Consider the following 6,025-nt stretch of genomic DNA (forward strand, 5'->3'; position numbering starts at 1 on the left):
GTTTCTAACTTTCTTTTTATGCAGAGAAACATAGAGTATACACAAAATGGTTAAATAATCAATATACACCATCCATTATTGCAAAGGTTTACGTAGCCTTTGAATAAACTGTTTTCCAAGAAGCAGGTAAAACTATGAAGTCTTAGGGCTCATACTCGGATGAGTCTCGCAGGGCAATACCCGGCGCTGCTGACAGCACTCAGATCGGAGCGTGCGGCCGCATAGGAATACATGCAGCCGCACGCTCCGCTCCTGAGTGCCGGGTGCAGTGCCGGGTATTAACATCCGAGACTCATCCGAGATTCTCGCAATTGAGTATGAGCCCTAAGGCTGAGATGCACACAGGCAATAGATATTTGACAGGTGATTTAATGCAGAAATTAGTTGCAAGCTCTATCTGGATAGGAAGCAGAATCAATGGTATTTCCAAACATAATTGTGGCGTGGGGGACCACAGGGGAAATGACAAATTACATTGTGGCACAAAATTTCGAAGCCCTGCTCCTACACTTCCTGTGGTTCCTTAAACATTCCATCTCATGGCTGGAGCTGCCATTGTCCAGCTGGATAATCTTCTCCACACTTATTGAATAACAAGCATCACATTTTCTTTGAGCGTCAGCCAGTGTATGGGACTGCTGCCGAAAGGATTAACCTTATTGTAAAGATGGTCTTAGTGTGTTATGCATGTGCTGCTTAGCGCCTCTATCATCTTGATCGCTGCCTGCCTCTGCAGAGAGCAGAAGCTAACACTAAATTAATCTCAGCTGCTGTGCTCTGTATAGGCAGTGACAGAGATGACAGCGAAGATGAGCAGCATATGCATAACAATGCCCAACTAATAACATACTGAGACCAAAATAAAGTTGATTGTTTCAGGTAGCAGTACTACCTTCCAATGGAGAAAAAAAGTTTATGTTTGGGGTTGGAGGGGGTATAAGCTAAATTCTCCTAGTATAAGTATCTGATTGCTAGAACCACCAGTGAAGCCAAGATCAGAGCACTGAAACTCTTGAGTCAGACTTTGCAGAGCTATGAATTAAATGGAACTGATGTGCCCATGCTCGATTTCTGCTCTATTTGAATGTCTTAGAGACTGCAAAAAATTAGATGAGCATTTTACTCGACTCTCACCAGCTGTCTCATAGACAATGAATAGAGCAGAGAGTTGATCATACGCACCTCCATTCCATTCAAGACAGGGTTCCTCAGTGTCTCAGTTCCCAAGTTCTCAGGATCACTTGTGGTCCCAGCAGTTAAACTGCCTGTTATCAATAAGGTATTACTATTACTATGCCAGGATGAAGATTACAATCTGAGGAGGAGTTGGATGGGGCCCACTTAAGGCTTGATTACATGAGGATGAAGGTTACAATCTTGGGGCAGAATGGGTTGAATATATGAGCATTAACTGCATATTAGTTTAATTGCATCAGTATTTTCTTAAACTTCAAGATGTGCTTGGGGGTGGGAGAGGTTCCAATACTGGACTGGTTAAAGGGACTTGGGAGTGTTAATCCCTTAGTGACCGGTCCACATTTTTTAAATCTGACCGGTGTCACTTTATGTGGTAATAACTCTGGACCACTTCAACAAATCCCAATGATTTTGAGATTGTTTTTTGTGATATATTATAATTTATTTTAATGGTAAATTTAAGTCGATATGTTTTGTGTTTATTTATAAAAAATATCAGAAATTTGACAAAAGTGTAAAAAAATTAGCAATTTTTAAAAAGTTTCAAGGAATTTTACAAAATTTATTTTCTTGAAGGACCTATTCAGGTTTGAAGTGATTTTGCGGGTCCTATATAATGGAAAACCTCCAAAAGTAATCTCATTTTAAAAACAGCACCCCCCCCCCCCCCCCCCCGACATTGAAAACTGCTGTTAGGTAGTTTATTTACCCTTCAGGTGATTTTCAGGAATTAATGCAAAGTGGCATAACAAGAATGAAAAAGTTTATTTTTACCACCTAAATGGGGATAACTTCCAAATAGGCCACTATAGCTGGCAGACTGTAAGGCCTTTATTTGGCCATGAATTGCAATGACAAACATCAGGACCACACAGCCCTGATCTTAGGATGCCGATGGGGTTAAAGAGGGAGCTCTAACTCTGTTAACCATCTACATGCCGTAGTCACTATTGCCAGCAGTATCTAAGGGGTTAAACGACCATAGTTTGTTCCAACACTGATCGTGGCTGATACAGCAAGTTGTCAGCTATAGGGTACAGCTGCTGTATTGTCACCTGTCGGGGGGATGTTATTCTCTCATATATCAGGTCAGTAAAAGGACATATTGGCAGTCATTATGGTGTTAATGGTCCACAGGTCATGTGTGCAAGCTTTGTGCCTTACCCTTGTCACTGGCAACCTAATGTAAACCACTGTTTCCAAAATAGCTAACAGTCCTTCCGAGTAATAAATTCTTGTTTTTCTTATCACTTAAATCCCCAAGATTATCTCCATCTGTGTGGATTTGTATTTTTTTCTATTGGGTTGACTTGTACGGTGTATGTAGTGTTTACATTATCATTGTTTTTTTCATAACCTGACCGACCAAGATTGTCCACTGTCTATTTGTATCTATGAATGAAAAAGTGTTTTGAAGGAATTCCTGAGTGTAATGTTTTCATGTATTTATCACATTCCTGAATTGTTCAAATTTCAAACTTTGAGAATTCCCAATTTGTATGTTGGAAACATGATGTTACTTTATTGGTTTTCATATTCTAGTTGCAAATAAAATATTTTTTTATACATTAGAGTTTGTTCGTTATCAATGCACAGTGGTCCCAGTGCAAGAAATATGTTTGGGCCCCTGTCCCTTCAATGCCATCAAACACACACTAAAAAGAATATGGGATTCGTGTACAAAATGATAAAAACAAATCTATACACCATAATTACAATAGATTATTTTAAGAATACTCAACAGGAATTCTCAGAGGACAGGATACATTATGTACATGTGGCTTTATTCGGTCTCCCATGACAGCACAAGGAGAGAGGGGATCCACCCTTCAAGGGCAAGAAACCTACAGACATAAAAGGGCGACACCTCTCTCATGCATCAGTTGGTTTCCTGTCCTTGATGGGTGAACCTCTTCAGACATACCTGTGTATGTAGAAGATTAATCAGATTCCCAGGCCTGGCCAGTCGGTTCAGGCAGCGGGGGGCCCCCTGCTTCGGCCAGTGCGGGGTCCCTGGAAGCGCCACAGTGGGTCCAGGGTGGATCACACTGTAGTGAACAGAGCAGGTGGAGCAGTGTCAGGATTACCAGCTCTGGATGGTCGGCACCTGAAGACAGATGAGTATGCCTGGATCTTGCCGGCTGCATGGCACACTCTTGAGCATCCGGCAATGATGTCGTGGGACAGGTCCTGGTGTGCGTCTGAGGGCTCCCAGTGATGTGTTTGGTGCTGTGCCATGTGAGGTGACCAGGGCGAGCCTTGATGATGCGGCTGGGGCGGGCCCTGATGATGCAGCCAGGGGGCTCCCTGGTGATTCGTTTGGGGCAGGCCCTGGTGACGCAGCTGGGGCGGGCCCTGATGATGTGACCAGGGGGCTACCAGGAGACACGGCCGGACGGGTCCTGATGACATGGCCGGGGGACGCCGTGATGCCATGGCCAGGGGGTGCCGTGGTGACATGTCTGGGCCCTGTGACACATCTGTCGGCGGTGTCACGTCTGGGGTGGCATGGCTGGTGAGCTCTTGGGAAGAGACCAGGTCACCTGCTGACCCGGATATCTGGGGTACTAGATGGAGGCGTGCCCAGAGTTTAAAAAGGGCACCTACGCAGACATCCTTGCTTCTGGGCCTAATCGTTGTTCTAAAAGGATGGAGTCATGCAGCAGGAACATGATCCTGTACAACAGCAGCAGCAGTGGCAATTTAGAGCTCTCCCCTTTGGTCTGGCCATTGATCCTCGGGACTTCACGAAAGTGGTAGCAGAGGTTATGGCTCATCTGCGTGAAACTAATGCCTTGATTCTTCCCTACCTGGATGATTTTCTTATTGTAGGCTGGCCGGCTGATCATTGTTAGACTTAAGTATAAGAAATAATGGCCACCTTGGAACACTTGGGGTGGCTATATAACATTTCAAAATCGCGCCTAGATCACCTAAAGGTGCAGGAGTTCCTAGGGCTAATTCTAAACTCAGAGATTCAGGAGCGTCGACTTCCAACTAGTAAATTAGATAACATTCAACATCAGGTGGTGAGAGTGTTAAACAGTCCCTCTATGTCCTTTAGAAAGGCGATGTCCCTGTCAGGGTCATTAACCTCCTGCATACCAGCAGTCCCATGGGCTCAATTTCATACAAGAGCCTTACAGTTGGACATCTTGCTTAATGACAGATCCCTCACGGGGTACCTGGATGGGTTAATGATTTAACCCCAGCTTCTTTGCAGTCTCTGACGTGGTGGTTATACCGGACTTATCTATCCAGAGGGGCTTCCTGGGTAAATCAGATATCTCAGGTAGTTACTAATGATGCTAGCCCTACAGGTTGGGGGGCTCATCTGGGTGAGGTCATGGTCCAGGGAATTTGGAAGGGAGAACAGCTAGATAACTCATCTAACCTGAAGGAACCGATGGCAGTGGAGCTAGCATTAAGAAGGTTCCTTATATCCCTACAGGGTCATCATGTCAGGATCCTCTCTGACAATCAGGTGACAGTGGCCTACATTAACCACCAAGGATTGTTTGTTTCAAGTAGCAGAGAACCATTTTCTATCACTGACTGCTCTTCACTAGGGTTGAGCGAAACGGATCGGTCAATTTCATAAGTCGCCGACTTTCGGCAAAGTCGGGTTTCGTGAAACCCGAGCCGATCCCAGCGTGGGATCGGCCATGCGGTCGGCAATCTTCGCGCCAAAGTCGCGTTTCGTATGACGCTTTAACCACCATTTTTTCAGCCAATGAAAGAGAGTGGGCAGCGTGATGACATAGGTCTTGTCTTGCTTTCTGCGGTGTCACAGGGGGTGGGGGTATAAACGCCATCTTACCGTTTTGGATGTAGCGATTTACACAGTCCGAGGAATGTACTGATTTACACTCTGTCCGAGGAGCGAGAGAGAAAAAAAAATCCCCATTGACTTGCACTGGGTTTCGTGTTTCGGTCTGCCCCACAACTTTTCACAATAATCGGCCGATTTCACACGATCCGACTTTCGAGAAAGTCGGGTTTCACGAAACCTGACTCGATCCTAAAAAAGCAAAAGTCGCTCAACCCTACTCTTCACATAAGAGGAAAAGAAAACATCAGAGCAGACTTTTTGAGCTGCAACCTACTCAGGCAGGTAGAGTGGGTACTGAATAGTTTCATCTTCGAGCAGATTGTGCGGATGTGGGATTGTCCGGACATAGACCTCTTCACCACCAAAAAGAACAGTAAGGTGAAGCAGTTCTGTTCGGTCAACCCCAGAGAAAAGCCACTGGCGGTGGATGCCTTCCTGATCAGATGGAATTTCAAGCTAGCTTATGCTTCCCCCCCTTAGCTCTGTTGCCGCTGGTCGTGAGAAAGGTCAGAGAAAACGGGGAAAGGATCATTGTGGTTGCCCCCTAAGGGCATGGTTTTCATGGCTGAGGACCATGTCGGTCACCGAGCAATGGGTGCTACCGGAGTTCCCGGATCTCCTCTCCCAGATGCCAGTCTGCCATCCATGAGTTGCCGGGCTTCACCTGACAGCGTGGAATTTGAAAGGTTATTGTTGAGGAAAAGAGGGGTTTCTCCTAATTTGATAGCAACTCTTCTAAAGAGTAGGAAAGTGGCCACGACCAAAATTTACGACAGGACCTGGAAAAGGTTTTTGTCTACCTCAGATTTTAAGATTGGGGGGAGGTCAAATAGGATACTGGAGTTCCTTCAGAAAAGGCTTGAGATGGGTCTATCTACAAGTACTCTCAAGGTCCAGATTTCAGCCCTGGGGGCCCTGTTTAGCTGTGATCGCTCAGATAATTACTGGATAGCTATATTTATTAAGGCGTCAACTAGATCTATGCCCATCCCTGAC

This window comes from Ranitomeya variabilis, chromosome 4 (assembly GCF_051348905.1).
Source record: "Ranitomeya variabilis isolate aRanVar5 chromosome 4, aRanVar5.hap1, whole genome shotgun sequence".
Lineage (NCBI taxonomy): Eukaryota > Metazoa > Chordata > Amphibia > Anura > Dendrobatidae > Ranitomeya > Ranitomeya variabilis.